We start from the raw sequence: 19,633 nt of genomic DNA on the forward strand, positions 1-19,633 counted from the left end.
AGGTCTATGTTGTGATAAAACGGGTCTTACATCGCGCAATGCGTGAGCACCTTGATTAAAAACATGAAAAGATTTGGAAAATATCTGTTGACAACGAGTTGGCGGTGCACATGCTTTGCAAATCCTGCAATCGACCGAAATCTTCAGGACAGTTTACGAACGATTTCGATGCACGATTTTGATTGGACTATGCATAGACTGGTTAGTCCAGCCAAAATAGTCCATAATACCAGCCGGACAAAAAGATTTATTTCAAACACTGGGTTGCAGTGATGTGGGATGAATGTTATTGCAGATCCTGAAGTTGTGGATGAGCTCTGATAATGTAGATCCAACGATGGAAGAGATTGTTTCTGAGTGGGGAGATTGGGTGGGGTACTGAGTGGGGAAAATGGGCAGGTGATTGAGTTCGGGTGGGGCGGGGGGACGGAGTGGGGAGATGGGCTGGGCGTGATTGAGTGGGGAGATTGTGTGGGGTACGGAGTGGGGAGATGGTAGGGGAGAGGTTTGGATGGCGAGATGGATGGGTCAGGACTGTGTGGGTGGATGGGTTGGTGTGTGGGTAGAGTGGGATGGAATTGGCGGGGGAGAGGTTTGGATGGCTTTTTTTTGATGGGTCAGGACTGTCTGGGTCGGTGGGTGGGTAAAGCGGGATGGGATTGGTATGGGAGAGGTTTGGATGGATGGGGTAGGATGGTGTGGGAAATATTCATTGGGGAGAGACTTGTGTGGGTAGATAGATGGGGTAGGACTGTGTTGGCAGGTGGTTGGATGGTATTGGAATGAGCAGAAAGATTGTAGATTACAAGTCCTCGAAACCCCTTAATTCAAGATCTTTTATGCTTTGAACCCATTATTTCTGTTGGTAAAGAGGAAGAGATATTACACTGGATCTCATTAAGACCGGCTTCTACTGTGTTGCATAGTTAACCATGTATGTATCTTCATGTAATTATTTATAATAAAGACAATCTGAAATTCAGAGCTCACGTCTTATTTCCATTTCCATTTATCCATCTATGAAGTGATCCAGTTGTCCTTCAATGAAGTGATCCAGTTATCCATCTATGAAGTGATCCAGTTGTCCTTCAGTGAAGTGATCCAGTTATCCATCTATGAAGTGATCCAGTTGTCCTTCAATGAAGTGATCCAGTTACCCTTCAATGAAGTGATCCAGTTATCCATCTATGAAGTGATCCAGTTATCCATCTATGAAGTGATCCAGTTACCCTTCAATGAAGTGATCCAGTTATCCATCTATGAAGTGATCCAGTTATCCATCTATGAAGTGATCCAGTTATCCATCTATGAAGTGATCCAGTTACCCTTCAATGAAGTGATCCAGTTGTCCATCTATGAAGTGATCCATTTATGCATCTATGAAGTGATCCAGCTACTTGTTTATCAATGAAGTCATCCAGTAATCCTTCAATGAAGTCATCCAGCTAGTTATCCATCAATGAAGTCATCCAGCTACTTTATCAATGAAATGTTGGTCCCCAGTACAAAACTGGTCTCCCTGCTGGAATGTCCAGACACCATAGGTCCCCAGTACAATACTGGTCTCCCTGCTGGAATGTCCAGACACCATAGGTCCCCAGTACAATACTGGTCTCCCTGCTGGAATGTCCAGACACCATAGATCCCCAGTACAATACTGGTCTCCCTGCAGGAATGTCCAGACACCATAGGTCCCCAGTACAATACTGGTCTCCCTGCTGGAATGTCCAGACACCATAGGTCCCATGTATCATACTGGTCTCCTTGGTATTCCGGGACGAGTTGGTCCCATGTACCATAAAGGTCTCCCTGCTGGAATTCCAGGAATTCTCTCCATTGGGATGCCGGACAGTACTCCAGTACTATGATGGTCTAAGTCACAGGAACAACAGGGCGAGTAGGTCCCAAGTACCATGCTGGTCTCCCTGTAGGAATTCCAGGACGAGTAGAATCCAAGTACCATGCTGGTCTCCCTGTAGGAATTCCAGGACGAGTAGATTCCAAGTACCATGCTGGTCTCCCTGTAGGAATTCCAGGATGAGTAGATTCCAAGTACCATGCTGGTCTCCCTGCAGGAATTCCAGGATGTGTAGGTCCCAAGTACCATGCTGGTCTCACTGTAGGAATTCCAGGACAAGTAGGTCCCAAGTACCATGCTGGTATCCCTGTAGGAATTCCAGGACGAGTAGGTCCCAAGTACCTTGCTGGTCTCCCTGTAGGAATTCCAGGATGAGTAGATTCCAAGTACCATGCTGGTCTCCCTGTAGGAATTCCAGGACGAGTAGGTCCCAAGTACCATGCTGGTCCCCTGTAGGAATTCCAGGACGTGTAGGTCCCAAGTACCATGCTGGTCCCCTGTAGGAATTCCAGGACGAGTAGGTCCCAAGTACCATGCTGGTCTCCCTGTAGGAATTCCAGGACGAGTAGGTCCCAAGTACCTTGCTGGTCTCCCTGTAGGAATTCCAGGATGAGTAGATTCCAAGTACCATGCTGGTCTCCCTGTAGGAATTCCAGGACGAGTAGGTCCCAAGTACCATGCTGGTCTCCCTGTAGGAATTCCAGGACGAGTAGGTCCCAAGTACCATGCTGGTCTCCCTGTAGGAATTCCAGGACGAGTAGATCCCTAGTACCATGCTGGTCCCCTGTAGGAATTCCAGGGCGAGTAGGTCCCAAGTACCATGCTGGTCTCCCTGTAGAAATTCCAGGACGAGTAGGTCCCAAGTACCATGCTGGTCTCCCTATCGGAATTCCAGGACGAGTAGGTCCCAAGTACCTTGCTGGTCTACCTGTAGGAATTCCAGGATGAGTAGATTCCAAGTACCATGCTGGTCTCCCTGTAGGAATTCCAGGACGAGTAGGTCCCAAGTACCATGCTGGTCTCCCTGTAGGAATTCCAGGAAGAGTAGGTCCCAAGTACCATGCTGGTCTCCCTGTAGGAATTCCAGGACGAGTAGGTCCCAAGTACCATGCTGGTCTCCCTGTAGGAATTCCAGGATGAGTAGATCCCAAGTACCATGCTGGTCTCCCTGTAGGAATTCCAGGATGTGTAGGTCCCAAGTACCATGCTGGTCTCCCTGTAGGAATTCCAGGATGAGTAGATTCCAAGTACCATGCTGGTCTCCCTGTAGGAATTCCAGGGCGAGTAGGTCCCAAGTACCATGCTGGTCTCCCTGTAGGAATTCCAGGATGTGTAGGTCCCAAGTACCATGCTGGTCTCCCTGTAGGAATTCCAGGACGAGTAGGTCCCAAGTACCATGCTGGTCTCCCTGTAGGAATTCCAGGATGTGTAGGTCCCAAGTACCATGCTGGTCTCCCTGTAAGAATTCCAGGACGAGTAGGTCCCCAGTACCATGCTGGTCCCCTGTAGGAATTCCAGGACGAGTAGGTCCCAAGTACCATGCTGGTCTCCCTGTAGGAATTCCAGGATTTGTAGGTCCCAAGTACCATGCTGGTCTCCCTGTAGGAATTCCAGGATGTGTAGGTCCCAAGTACCATGCTGGTCTCACTGTAGGAATTCCAGGACGAGTAGATCCCTAGTACCATGCTGGTCTCCCTGTAGGAATTCCAGCATTTAATATTCCCTGAAATTAGTTGCAATTATGTGTTATGATTAAATACAGTAAACATTAATCACTTAACTTCAAATCTTGAGAAGATCCTTTTTAAGAGAAGTGTAGGTTTTACAAACGTTTCATTGAAAGATACCTACCCGGGGCCTATACCCCTGAGAAAAAGGCGTACGCTTACTACAACAGCAAGTTTAGCGGTGGAATACACTTCCCAAACATCGGTCCGTGCCCTTTCCACAAGTTGACTTGTGTAATAACTTTTTAAGAACGGTTTCAATAAGCATGGTGTGTTCTATTTTTGCAGGGAAGTAAAGCAAGATGGATCCCTATTTTTGTCGTTGCTGCAATGAAACGTTTGACAAGTTTTCTTCAATCATAAGATATTCTTTTAACGCACACTGACATGAAATACGAATAAGAATACTGAAACTGTCATGCACCAAGTTGATTTAAAAAAACAAGTTAAAACAAAAACTGGCTGAACAGGCAGAATCTTTTCAACAAAGATTCTGCTTGTTCAGCCAGTACATGTCGCCATTCAAAAACAGCATCATTGCCGCCTCATCCTACCGTGTACCCATTCGATGGAGATATATTTTGAAAAGAAACAGGTTAAAACAATAAATGTTTCTGAAACCTTTGCTGAAAAGATTCTGCTTGTACAGCCAGTACATGTCGTCATTCATAAACAGCATCATTACCATCTCATCCTACCGGGTACCCATTCGATGGAGATAAATTTTGAAAAGAAACAGGTTAAAACAATAAATGTTTCTGAAACCGCCCTCCTTCGTCGGGCAGCTAATGGAAGACCTCAGGTTTCTGCAAATGGTAATGCCCTGAAAAATAGCGTTACCCTTATATTATAGCTAAAATGGATAGAATTATCATTAAACAGCCCGCATGTTATCAGAAATGAGCGGGCCACTGTAACTTGATTATGCCCTCATATTGCTTGACGACGGGCCATTATCACACCCGTTGTTAGGCGACGTCATAGGATTGGGAACGGTGACGTTACGGTCAATAGTGACGTCGTCTGGTTTGTTCTCTGGCGTCACCATATTTGTAAAAGTGGGTCAGTGACATTCGTGTTGATTGCAGTGAATGTTTCAAAACCGATATTGTTGTTTCTTTTTATCTTATGGCAAATTCCATCCATTTTAGCTATAATAACGGTAACGCTATTTTTCAGGGCATTATCATTTGCAGAAGCCCTCGGTCTTTACAAATGCCCTCCTTCGTCGGGCAGTTAATGGAAGACCTCGGGCTTCTGCAAATGGTAATACCCTGAAAAATAACGTTACCCTTATATCATTGTCACATTATAATTCTCTGTTCAGTGTGGTTGGCTTGCCCGTCCCTATTGTTCCATTGTTCGCATTGTTTGCGAAGCAGCCAGAAGCAACGTGACGTCATCCATTGTTCATGACGTCACAAACGACTTACCGTAATGTTATTCCAACAACACAATAACTGCGCTGATGTCTCAATATATTTAAGAAATAAACGACTCGTGGTCGTTTATCGCACAATAAGACAATGCTGGGAGAATAAACCATGAGGGGCGCCATGAGATATAGAGAATCTCACCGAGTGTCTTTTGATATCAAATATTTCAACACGAGTTGATAAAAGTGGAAACATTCCGAGGCTTGCCGAGGATTTTTGCCACTTTTATCAGCGAGTGTTGATATATTTCATATCAAAAGACTCGAGGGTGAGATTATATTTATCACCCAACATCTTTCTTCCAACTTTTTCAATTTGTAGCCAATAATTAGCAGTGTCTTCAGTGTAAAAAGTACTGCTAACAGCTTCAGTAGCAGAGCCATTGAAGATCCGTGTTAGAATAGGTTTTCAGTAACCCATGCTTGTCGTAAGAGGTGACTAACGGGATCGGGTGGTCGGGCTCGCTGACTTGGTTGATGCATGTCATCGATCCCAATTGCGTAGATTGCTCATGACTCGATTATTTACAGACCGCCGTCATACAGTTGGAATATTGCTGAGTGCGGCGTTTAACAACAAACAAACAAACAAATAATCGAGTCCATAAAGTCGTATAATGCAAATATCACTTCACGCCCACCAAGTACATTGTTTACGTCATCCGGAGGGGATTATTAACGTCATTTGAATATTATTGTAACGTTAGGTCGGAATGGCGTCACAGCACTAGAAGACCGCCTCCGTGGTCTAATGGTAGAGCGTCCGCCCGGAGAGCGGAAGGTCCGGGGTTCGATCCCCAGCCGCGTCATACCAAAAGACGTTAAAAGATGGTACTTGTTGTTACCCTGTCTGGCGCTCGGCATTAAGGGGCTAAAACAAGGACTGGTCGGCTCGGAGTCAGTATACTGTGTCTGAGTGGGGTATTCATGTTAAACTGCGGCATGGTATCTCAGTGAGCTAGCACTATAAATCGGCATCAGTCCGGACTAGTACAAGTAGACACGCAAACACACACACATACATGCACGTGGCTATATAAGTGCAATAATCTTGGACGCGACGTTAAACCCCATTTCACCTCACCTCACCTCACCTCACCTCACCTCACCTCACCTCACCTCACAATACTAGAAACGACGTCATAGATGAATAATATTGTTGAGGTAATTCGACCGTTGTTTTTTTCTAAGACGGGTGTCGTGATCATGGATTTTTTCAAAAGGGTTTTATAAAAAAGGATTAATAAATAGGGAGTAATAAAGGCATAAAAAAAATTCGCATGTGTGTCATACTGATTTTATCAAACTTGTGTAAGAATTCATGTATTACCCTCGCTCTCGCTCGGGAAAAACAAGACTTTTGCCACCCGCTTCGTAAAATCAGTGTGATATATATACATGCTCGTATAAAAATCTCTATATCGCATATTTATTGCCTATAGTCCATTTTATCGCATATAATTACTCAATGTTATAAACTGATATATTCATTTCCATACATGTCAATATCAAGGCAGATACACCGATGACAGAGCGCCAGGCATATCGATAGATACACGCGTCAGTGAATTTGGTTTAACGCCGCTTTTAACAGTATTCCAGTTATATCACGGCGTGTCAGCTTAATGTGGGAGGAAAGCCCGAAGTGATGCAGGTCTCAGACGTGTACCACTTCGGTGAAACCCACGAGCACGGGTATGGTGCTGACAAACCTAGAAACACAATCGGGGCGAAACAGAATTCGAACCTACGATCATAGGTTTCTGGCGTGCCCAGCGAATTGCGGCGCCTAAGACGACTGGGCCACTGGTGCCCCCATGGATACAAAAACAGATTGAAAGACAGATATACAGACAACATACCTCAGGAGAGTTGTTTCAAGTCTCTCTATTTAAAGATGCATCCAGTCATTGTGATGCCTCAAGAAGTTCTGAATCACAATAAACGTTCAATAGATCACTCTTACTTAAATATAAAATCGGAAAATTTGCTTCTTCAAAAGAAAAATCAGCATTGACAAGTTTCACTTAATCTTTTGAATGTTTCGTTTACAGTGAAAAATGCACGTGCATCTCAATCAATTTCAAACAGATTAACTAGATTTTGTCCCACTTTTGTTGCGATGCTTGCCGTAAAAGGCGACTATGCTTGTCGTAAGAGGCGACTAACGGGATCGGGTTGTCAGGCTCGCTGACTTGGTTGATGCATGTCATCGATCGATGCTCATGATGTCAATCACCGGATTGTTTGGTCCAGACTCGATTATTTACAGACCGCCGTCATATAGCTGGAATATTGCCGAGTGCGGCGTAAAACAACAAACCAACCAACCAGCCCGCCATTGTTGTGTTTGGGCTTTCTGTTCCTCTCTTTATCATGTTTGGGGCGGTCGGGTAGCCTAGTGGTTAAAGCGTTCGCTCGTCGCGCCGAAGACCCGGGTTCGATTCCCGACATGGGTACAATGTGTGAAGCCCATTTCTGGTGTCCCCCGCCGTGATATTGCTGGAATATTGCTAAAAGCGGCGTAAAACCATATTCACTCACTCACTTTATCATGTTTGAAGAACCGCGCACTTCTGATGACTTTTCAGTTGGCTGTGGTCCGAAAAGTCACGATGTGTTTTGGGGTTAGTCGGAGGCCGTTCGGTCGAGAACGAACCCCACGTGCAAAACTAATCGTGACTTTTCGGACCATATCCTACTCATAATTATATATAGTTAGATACCACTTCTAGGAGAATATCACCACACGTAAATACAACATCAGTCTTCTTACGCGAAGGGGCTCAAAAATTTTATTTTTTCTAATTTTTATTTATTATCTGTAATTTTGTTTGACACAAACCAGGAGCGGAGTCAGTCGAACATCACCTTGAGATCTGCCTCCGTCTCATGCAGCTAAAATAACAATATCATCCACATATGATATACTTAACTCACTGAAGTATCATCTGTTGGGACCCCTAATGCCATTCCATCTACTGCAGTTATAAAATCATTGATTATACATATTAAAAAGCAGCGGCGGTAACAGACATCTTTGTTTCAGTCAACAATTAACATCAAACCATGGCGTGTAGACCAACATCTAGTCTCTGAAATTAACTATTTGACAGATAACAGTTGTTAAAATATAGTTTACAAAAAGATAAAAAGAGCCCAAAGACTTTCTTTATTTTCAGATACTTTATTTTCAGTAATTTAGACTTGCCAATTATTATAGACTTACTTTGTCTGTATTGGATATATTTGTTTCTGGGTCTGCATGAAAGACTACATGGCATGCATAAGCCATTCAATCTGGTGGGTGAGGTGAAATGGGGTTTAACGTCGCGTCCAAGATTATTGCACTTATATAGCGACGTGCATGTACGTGTGTGTGTGTGTGTGTGTGGCTGCTTGTACTAGTCCGGACTGATGCCGATTTATAGTGCTAGCTCACTGAGATACCATGCCGCAGTTTAACATGAATACCCCACTCAGACACAGTATACTGACTCCGAGCCGACCAGTCCTTGTTTTAGCCCCTTAATGCCGCAATTGGAATACGATGACATGCATCAACCAAGTCAGCGAGCCTGACCACCCTATCCCGTTAGTCGCCTCTTTCGACAAGCATAGTCGCTTTTCACGGCAAGCAAGGGTTGCTGAAGACCTGTTCTACCCCAGATCTTCACGGGTACTAGCAATGACAACATGGCGATAGACGGCTGTCATCACACTTAATTGTTAGAACGTCACGGGATCCTGTTTTCTTATAACTGTGACATTTTTAGCTTTTCCTTCACATCCTTGACTGGTACTATTTGGAAACATAGTTTGACCGGATTAATAATGGTGTTAGTGCTTTGAGCATGCTGCAACGGATGGAGTGTAGCGCATTTTAAATATCCTTAATTATTAATGTTAGCATCATTATCGTCATTATTATTATTATTATTTTTTTTTTTTTTTTTTTTTTTTTTTTTTATTTATTTTTTTTTTTTTTCAACAACAGTTTCTCGTATATGGATCGTGCTTTAATTATTACTTAAAATGGCATAAAGGTATTATGAATAATGTTTAGTTTCGTTTCGTCGGGGGATAATTTTTATAACTCTGGCCCTTTGACGCCACTTTGAACAAAACATGTTAAACGAAGATTGACCCCGGCACGATGTGCATGCTTTTCCGTCTGTCCCCTTCCGCGGAGATTTTACACATGCAGGGCAACTAAACACTGTGACCTTTCGCTTTTGTTTCACAAAGAGAACATTTGCATGTGGGATAATTTTCAATATTCAGTACAGACCTGACTTGAGGTCGTAAAACGAAAGAACAAAAGAAGTGGCATAGATTTACAGATACTAGTTTTTTTATTAAAAGTTTAAAGAAAAACACTTACGATAATAACAATCCTATCTACATTATTAAGTGTACATTTCTAATCTCCATATAAGGATCTCGAAGTAAAGGTCGTGACGTCACTTATACGTAGAACTTCGAAAATGTATCATTATATATTTTGTTCATGGAAAAAATTCCACTTACAAACTCTTAGTGTGCCCTATTGGTCGACCCCCGAAAACTAAGAAAACTGTTTTTGTTTATAAGCTGTTTGCTATTTTCAAATATCGATATTTATTTTTTAATCATATTCCAGTCTACATAATTTTCTCTCCATATAACCCCAAAGGCCACAATAAATGTATTAGATTTCAATCAATTTTTTACACATATGCGAGATAGCATTTTAATTTTATTTTCTCGTACACTCCCATCTGTGTACATGAACGTGGACTGGCATATCAGGGTTTATATTTTTATATTTGGGTTTGAGTTGCTTATAGCAATAATACTCATCTAAATATTCAGTACACATTTATTTTTTTCTGCAAGATTAACATTGTTATACTGTAGTACTTTGTATTGTATTTCTAGTTCTCTTTTAAATATTCTAAAAAGGCAATCGGTTTCAGTTACTTTACATCTGTACACAATATACTTTGCTTGCAGTAGTAAATAATTCATCAAAGTACACTTCTGTGTACATGAACTTACGACGGACGTGATTCCGTTGGTTGAGCTACGCCTACCAATCTACACATAGCTATTTTCGTCTGTATAGGTACTTGGGGACAAAACAACTTATGTAAGGCCGTATATTTAGTCATGATGCGGACATGGTCAAATATATTAATTAAAATTGATTCTCACCTTAACGAAAAACCAACAGAAGTGTGTGCAACATACCCACCATGCATGAGATGTGTCATATACGTAATTCCAATTTTATTTATAATAATAATAATAGTAATAATAATAATAATGATGATGATGATGATGATGATGATGATGGTGGTGGTGGTGGTGGTGGTGATGATGATAATGATGATGATGATGATGGTGGTGGTGGTGATGATGATGATGATAATGATGATGATGATGATGATAATTAACGGAGGAGGAAACGACACTATTCCTCTCAGTTGATTTTATCATATGTTTGTTTTCAATTGAAAATATCTACAAATATCGATATTATATTAAAAAAATGAACTTCACTGGCGCTTCGTCAGCATTCAAAGAATACTTCCACATGGTTTTATTTTTTAACATGTAATTTGATTTAAACCTTTTAAAGATTCAAAACATTTGTCATAATACACTGCTGAATGGTACCTAAGACATCTCAATAAATTCAAAAAAATAAATTTGCTTTTTTTTCGGCGCAAATTTACATTTCAAATACGGTAGGGGTCAGTGAACCAGTTTATTTTTACGCAAAATTACCCAGCCACAGATTTCCTTTTACAAACTAATGCAGGAATGAGTGGTGGTTAAATGGACATAATCAACAGTTCTTTCAAATAATCAAATTAATAATAATACATTCCCTTTCCATCATTTATAAATAAATAAATAAATAAATAAATAAATAAATAAATAAATATATTCTTATATATATACATAAGAATAAGGCAATGGTCATCTCAAGCGTCTGTCTCGGCGTATATTTTATGCGTGCTGCGATTGTGTGATATGTCTAAGGAGGGAGTTTTTATCTTAAAACATAGTCAAGACTTTGTTTTAATAAAAAAAAAGTACATATGCTTTGCATTGCAGGGGAAAGGGCACTTTTCTTGCAGATAAGTGTCCAAAGTATTCATTTAAAAAAATAAATAATTGAGGACCTGTTTATATTTGAAAAAGATAATTGAGTTCTTGACATTAAATAAGGCCTCGTACTCTATTTGATACAGCTTGAAGAAATGTCGCAACTAAATGCTTAATTCGTTATAGGGTTGTGAATAGCAAATTATCTCCCACGCTGTTAACACCACGGTCACTATAGTAACAAACCTACGCGGGAGAGTGGATTCCGTAAGAAAGGTCGCCAGTGCGTGTCATATAACCTCGGTTAACCATTTCTCTACCTGCTGATCGTGCTACTGGATAATCGACGCCGTCGCTGCTCGTGGAATTAGCCGCCATTTTGAAATCCGACAATTGCCGAATGGAGAAAATACTGTAGCAACGGTCCTTGATTTTTATATTTTTTTGTTTTGGCCTATTTCCTGTGTACCATGATATAGTGAAAGGTTTATTTCGCACCAGAGAAGGTTACTACGTCGCCTGATAGTGTAAATGTGATGGCCAATTCAAATCCGCCATTTGCGCGCCATTTTAGATCACAGAGGCCAGGTCAAGTTGACTCCTGTTAGGGAAAGGGTACAACGAACGGATTTTTAACTGGATTGTACACAATACGGCACATATTTCAAGGTGAGTGGTTTATTTCGACTTAGATGGAGGATATTCATTAAGAATGAAACACGCGATCGCAGTGGATGACCTAAATTCTCATTCTGTTCTACGATAGACACGACTTTGCTATCGCATCTTGTTTGTGTTTTCATGTCACCCCCTATCGCGCGATCCACGTTTTTGTAAATAATAGTCGAAATAAATTGTTATTTGACATTTTCAGATATGTATAACATGCTTTATTTTATTTTAAGAACAATTAATTTAGTGAAACTATTCAGAATTAGGACCTATGGTCTTGTTGATTTCATGAAGAAAATCTGTTTCGTTGCTGTTTGATACCGAGTCTGGACTTGTCACAAACACATGATTGATCTAAATTATCGCTTATCGTTTTGTATCACCTCCGTTTATATAACAGATGAAAACATGATAATTGGATAAATTTGCCGTTTGATTACCCGTGTCTCAATCTTTGTTGCTGACGATATAATTCATTCATCTCTGAACGTCTAAATTGAATTGAGCGCCATAACTCAAAACATGCATGTCTTCGCTTCCGCAGTATTCACCACTTAAACGTCGATTTCAGCCAAAATATTGTTCTTTATATATTTATATCAGTCAAAATACATTCACCGTGAGTTAGCGGAAAGTAATGCCTTGCGTTAATTTACAAATGAATTCTAACATGGTCAAAGTTTCCCAAAACATCAATGCCGTTGGTGCGACCTTAGCAACCTAGGGAATGTGTACAGACTGTATTTCGTCCTAGAAACGTTGCAGTGGTTTATTGATTGAGCTTGGAATCATTAAATCGTTAGAAAATTGGGACATGCACGTTTTGTCAACGTAAACCTTTCATTTTGATGTACGATGCATATTTGTTCGACAAAACACGAATCTAGGCTCAAGCTCTGACGCTCGTCTCGATAATCACATGGTTATGTTTTGATGGGGATGAATGGCCTCCCCCGTCAGCTGACATCCTCAGACGAGGGAGGTGCCAATGGTTTCGACAATATCTTTTAAGGACCATGGGTGGATTTTGATGCACAGAACGCAGTACTAGTCATCAAATTTAATATGCTTCTCCAATAAAATTAATTTTGGTGTATATTTGTTTGTGGACGTTCAACACCATTGGAGCTGTTCCATCAATCGGCATCTGCCCCTCTGTTAACATGGTAAACTGTTGAATGTTGATAATGTATTGGTATTTTGCCTATTATTCACCAGGAAGGTCATATGTGTCGTTTAATACTGAATTTTTAGTCCATGCACAACACAGAACGTATGTGTGAATGAATGTCTACTGTACTCAAAGTATATATTGGCAAATGTTACTACTTCATTATTTCAAGTTACACATATTTATGTTTGAGCAGAATTTTCTGTGGAGCAATTATGTATGTCCTGTTGTCAGTCAGTGCAAGCGCACTGATACTGCTGGATCCCAAACAGTCCATTGTGATGTGGTCAGTCAGTATCGGCACATCAAACAAAATTATTTGGTAATGGTGACCAGTTAACTTTAATGCATGTTGACTGGACAGTAGCTTGTAATGGCAAGAACAGGCCCCCAGCTTGCAATCTTCAGAGCAATTTTTGACTTAAAGGGGAAGTGTACACGCAAAAATCACTTTCTTTCTTTTTCTAAACAAAACGCAATTTTAGAATTAGTTAGTATCTGTGTTTGTAAATATACACTCATTTTGTTTCACAGTGAAAGTAGGAAGCTCACAATAGTGTGAAAATGATATGCCGTTATGAAGCCTTCGTTTTACGAGCGAAATAGGCCTGAGTTATCCCCCTTAGATTATGACGTAATTGGTGCCAATTCAACTGGGTCCCTGTCTATTCTCAACGCAAAAGATATCAACGACCAGTTTGCGGTAAAACAACATGGTCTACGACACACTCCGGCGCAGTGGTGACTCAGCATAACACAATTCTGGCTGGCATCTGAGACGCTAGAATCACAAAACTGTACCTACACCACGTGAAGCGGCTCTAACAAAGCATGATGACGTCATAATGTTTATCAATTGGCACCAATGACGTCATATTGCAAGGGGCATAAGCCATGGTGTTTTTGTTATGGAAATAGAACACTTGGTAAAAGTGAAAAATATAAATCCTTTTAATGCAAAAAATATGTTAATTACATTTGATGTTTTTATATTTTTGTCTATGACACTTCTATTTTAACACTTTTAATGTGGAAAAAGTACAAGAAAAATTGGTTCATTTCCGTGTGAACTTGCCCTTTAAATGGGAATTAGGTGGTCTTGCCCAACAACGTGGGACGTTCACACTGTCAACCACTTATGACATGCAGGAAGGACACAATTATTTTGCTGAATTTGCGCAATATTGCTGACTGCGGCATTATCAACTTCTCAGTGCTGATGATGTTCTTAATAAGTACTTCTGACATATTCAGGTGATATTTAGGCAATGCTTTTAACACAAGAATTTATACTTGATTCCGATCTAAGTGCCCTTGGCTGTTAATTTTCTCAAATTTGTGAGTGAAATACAAGTCACCTGTACCATGTACAGAGACATAATTTTTGTTCTTACTGTATAACGGGGCAGTCGGGTAGCCTAGTGGTTAAGTGATATTGCTGGAATATTGCTTAGAGCGGCGTAAAACCTCACTCACTCACTCACTTACTGTATAACATGAATTGGGAAATATTTACTGACATTTGCTGCAGACCTGGTGCTGAACATCGGCCTCTAGATGAATCCCAGTGCAGAGCTCCAGATAAGCTTTTGGTGCTGTGGGTATTTTACCCATGCATTTTAAAATCATTGGGTATCAGTAATTCTATCTGGGTATTCAAATTTCTGTTACCCACTAGTTTTTACACATGTGGGTATTTAAGTTAAATATTTAAAAACACTATTCATTTAGTCCCTGCAAACCGGTGTCGTGTGGGTTCGAGAGCTTTATAGGACTCAAAAATACCACGATACTTCCACAAGAAAGTGTGATGGCAAATGATCATGATGTAACTGTCATCGTGGAGTTTGGCAAGGTTGAAGGAATGCCCGTTTATAATTTCAAAATAAGTTGCTGATTTGCTAATTGAATACGCAGGGTTACTTCACAATATTTTGATGATACACACAAGTTTTATTTTTGTAGCTTATCTGTAATGTTCGTTGCATATTTGATACGCTTGGATTTTATTTTACTGCATTTCTGATGCGTATTTTACACAGATACGCAGCTTATCTGGAGCTCTGCAGTGACATTTATTTGTTGATTAAAAACAACAACTGTTAACTGCATTGTACATGTGTACTATGTCTGGCAACTAGAAACACTTAATCATGCTTATGAAGAGGATAGAGTCTTCTCAGGGAAATTGATAATGCATGTACACGTTCCAGGAAAGATATTAAACATCCTACACTGTATACAGAATTAGAATTAAGTCTTTCCTCTAAACCTAATGACCCAATCAACTTTATTAATGCCAATATGATGCACAATTAATGAATTTTTCTTTTGACCAAACATTCACAAGGTAATTAATTTTTTAGAAAAAAAGTGTCAATTCGTTATTGCTGAAGAACACATATTTACAATTGTAAAATGAGGCCCATTAAAAAACAAAAAAAGAGTAAAATTGTACCATTGGTTGGTTTGTTGTTTATCGCCGCACTTGGCAATATTCCAGCTTTCTGAGGCCGGTCTGTAAATAATTGAGTCTGAACCAGACAATCCAGTGATTAACATCATGAGCATCGATCCACGCAATTGGGATACGATGACATGCATCAACCAAGTCAGCGAGCCTGACCACCCGATCCCGTTAGTCGTCTCTTGGGACAAGCAGGTCGCCTTTTACGGCAAGCATGGGTTGCTGAAGACCTATTCTACCCAGGATCTTCACGGGTCGACCGTGTTAGAAGCCCAAAACTTCAGAAAGAACGAAGGCTTGATGCTTTTCAATGTTCTCTGCAACTTCAAAATTTGACATTGCCAGTGGGCTGAAAAGGGCGTCAACCTCCTTTTTTATCATACAACTTGTTTGGCCTGAAATTTCGGGTAAGTTTCCCAGATAAGTTTGTTGTTTAACATAGCACTATGCAATATAGTATTCCAGCTATATGACGGCTGTCTATAAATAATTGAGTTGGGACCAGACAATCCAGTGATTGATGTCATGAGCATTAATCCATGCAACAAGGATATGATGACATGCAACAACCAAGTAAACGAGCCTGACCAACCGATCCCGTTAGTTGCCTTTGCTGGGTTGCTGAAGACCTATTCTGAGTTTTATGTGTAACACTAACAAAATCTTAATCAAAATAATATCTGTGAGAACTCCACACTAAGTTTCTTGATCCTTCTACAGCGTTAGAAATTGCCACTAGTCCTATAGTCCTTGCCAAACTGCCCAATGGTAAAGGTATCATGAGGACTAGTAGAAATTTGCCCCTTTTAAGGGTTTTGCTATATGTTATTATGAGGACTAGTGGACAAAAACTGTTAGTTTCTAACCCTGCTTCTAACTGCTCCTTACGACAAGCATAGGTTGCCTTATTCACTGATCTCATACTGGGGGTTAAAGCGTTGGCTCGTCACGTCAAAGACCCGGGTTCGATTCCTTACGTTGGTACAATGTGTGAAGCCCATTTCTTGTGATCCCTGCCATGATATTGCTGGAATATTGCCAGAGCTCCAGATAAGCTGTGTATCTGCGTGAAATACGCATCAGAAATGCAGAAATACACAGTAAAATATAATCCAAGCGTATCAAATACGCAACAAACATTACAGATACGCTACAAAAATAAAACTTGTGCGTATCATCAAAATATTGTGAAGTAACCCTGTGTATTCAATTAGCAAATCAGCAACTTATTTTGAAATTATAAAGGGGCATTCCTTCAACCTTGCCAAACTCCACGATGACAGTTACATCATGATCATTTGCCATCACACTGACTTTCTTGTGGAAGTATCGTGGTATTTTTGAGTCCTATAAAGCTCTCGAACCCACACGACACCGGTTTGCAGGGACTAAATGAATAGTGTTTTTAAATATTTAACTTAAATACCCACATGTGTAAAAACTAGTGGGTAACAGAAATTTGAATACCCAGATAGAATTACTGATACCCAATGTTTTTAAAATGCATGGGTAAAATACCCGCAGCACCAAAATCTTATCTGGAGCTCTGATATTGCTAAAGGCGGCGTAAAACTATTCTCACTCACTCGCCAATACCCAGGGAAGTATTTCTGTATGGCATGTACTGATATAGTAGACCTGATAACCGAAAAAAAGAACTTTGTGTGTTCAGAATATATTGTTTTGATGTCATTGATTATTAGCATTGTTCAAATTGATAAAAAAATTATAGATTGGTTTTGTTTTGTTTTCAACCATGGATTCAGTCATGAAATTTGTGATCATTTAATTTCCAATGACACGAGCTTATCTCTATAAGATGAATTATTAGACTCTGTACAATGTTATGATTGTTAACAGTACAAGTCATCATAAGACCCCATAGACTTTCATCCTTTATATTGACCGCCTCCGTGGTAGAGCGTCCACCCGAAGAGCGGAAGGTCAGGGGTTCGATCCCCGGCCGCATCATACCAAAAGACGTTAAAAGATGGTACTTGTTATTACCCTGTCCTGCGCTCGGCATTAAGGGGCTAAAACAAGGACTGGTCGGCTCGGAGTCCGTATACTGTGTCTGAGTGGGGTATTCATGTTAAACTGCGGCATGGTATCTCAGTGAGCTAGCACTATAACTCGGCATCAGTCCGTACTAGTACAAGCAGCCACACACACACACACACACGTGCGCTGTATAAGTGCAATAATCTTGGACGCGACGTTAAACCCAATTTTACCTCACCTCGCCTCACCTCATCCTTTATATTAACAGCAGGCAGTATTTTCTTACTGTTAGGGGGTTTGATATAAATATGGTTACTTCTAGAAATTGTATATCATGAATATTACTGGACTGTTATCATCATGATCACATCTTTCTCCTTGGCGTAGAAAAACAAATAAAATCTGCATTAAGAAATTTAAGTTTCAGTTATTTGCTACAAGCTGAAATCCAATTTATGAAAGATTTGATGTTCTGTTATAAATGACAGCTTGTCCAATGTATGTTATTTAAGTAGAGAAAATCTTATGAATTTCAAACAAAACTTAATAAACTGCTCATTTTAATGTGAGAAAGTGTAATGTTATTCTAAGCTTTTATGTTTTAAGAAATTTGAAATTAGAAAATGGCTGTATGCACATGAATGTAGTGTTATCAAATATTAATAAAATTTATCAGTTGTTCCCTTTTCTGGGTCATTGTCACCAGCAGGAAAGTATGTGTTGATTTGTCATGTGTAGTCCAGGTTGTATTCATACATTCCCGTGTGAACGCAGGCTGTGGGGGGCCCTGCCTGTCCAGTGTGGAGGGAGGGAGGTCAGTTCTGAGAACAGCCTCCTAGACAAAGGTGCACTGACCTCAACTGTACACAGTTAGAGGGACCAGTCATTGTAGCATTTTGATACAGCTGTAGACCAGTGTTTCAGACCAGATGTACAACTATGCCAACAGTGATTGATATATTTCAAAGGGGCATATGATAATTTTATGATCTTTTATTGTTGATATCAGTTTGATACAGGTTTTGTTTTACAGTAATGCATATTGATAGATTTAGTGAGGGGATTCCAAACAAAGCACCCTATTGTTATTTTGTTCGATGTCTTGATTTTTTAAAGTTCTTATTTCAGAGGTATTTAAACATGGTATTGTGACATTGTATCCAATACAAATTACATTAATTTTAAATTAAGCATTCAAGGCTCTTCCTGTCTGATAGCCATATTGTCATTAAAATACAAACCTCTTGTACAGCCATCTCATTAATTACAACGGTATTAACATGAATTTGGATTTTTAAAAAATTCAAACTTGATAATTTGTACTAAAATTTGCTGCAGACTTGGTGCAGGTTTTGTTAAATCAAAGATTTTGCAAGGATCATTTGTGTGTGTGTGTGTGTGTGTGTGTGTGTGTGTGTGGGTGTATATCTACATTACATTCAGCTCTCTCACTGTCTAAAATATAATACTTAACAGTGGTGTATCAGAGACGAGAAAGCGATAGTGTTGCACGAGAAACTAGCTTTCTCATCTCATGTTATTCCTTAATAGCAATAGACATATCAATCTCTTTTTTGAAGTGGATAAAGCGATGGTGCAAGTATCGCAATGCTAAAACTGTTTGGTGGATCATTACACAGATTCTACCATTGTCGACCAATGACCCTTAAATGTATGACAGCATCCCACTAAGTGTGTCATGTGCAATCTGCAACCGCCAAAGGCAGGGGTAGAAATTAAGTTATATTTTCACTGGTACATCAAAATGATCAGCTACAGTAACCATCTACTATCTAGTAAAAGTAGGAGTTTGCCATAAGTGATAGTCTGAGAATATCCTGGATTCTAATCTAAGTAGGGGCGGTCGGGTAGCCTAGTGGTTAAAGCGTTGGCTCGTCACGCCGAAGACCCGGTTTCGATTCCCGACATGGGTACAATGTGTGAAGACCATTTCTGGTGTCCCCCGCCGTGATATTGCTGGAATATTGCTAAAAGCGGCGTAAAACCATACTCACTCACTCACTCACTCACTCTTATCTAAGTAGCCCTGGCAGGCAAATTGGGTAAAATTGTTATTTTTTATGATTTTAAAGTACCGTAATTGTTTTGTTTTTTTTAATTCTAATACCTCGTTCACATGCACTTCTATACATATGTGCATATGTGTCACCGTGTGTAGAAATACACACGTGAGTATACTTGTCAT

General features: G+C 40.2%; 1 protein-coding gene across 1 annotated transcript in view; it reads left to right on the forward strand.

Moving 5' to 3' along the window:
• The first annotated feature begins 11,500 nt into the window (after positions 1-11,500).
• Positions 11,501-19,633, forward strand: part of LOC124121792 (dual specificity tyrosine-phosphorylation-regulated kinase 1A-like) — a 107,455-nt gene continuing 99,322 nt past the window's right edge. The window contains exon 1 of the mRNA XM_046484864.2: positions 11,501-11,785. The gene's annotated coding sequence lies outside the window, so the exon portion shown is untranslated. The remainder of the gene's footprint in view (positions 11,786-19,633) is intronic.

Source organism: Haliotis rufescens, unplaced genomic scaffold (genome assembly GCF_023055435.1).
Source record: "Haliotis rufescens isolate VD_foot unplaced genomic scaffold, xgHalRufe1.0.p SCAF_18, whole genome shotgun sequence".
In the NCBI taxonomy this organism is placed as follows: domain Eukaryota; kingdom Metazoa; phylum Mollusca; class Gastropoda; order Lepetellida; family Haliotidae; genus Haliotis; species Haliotis rufescens.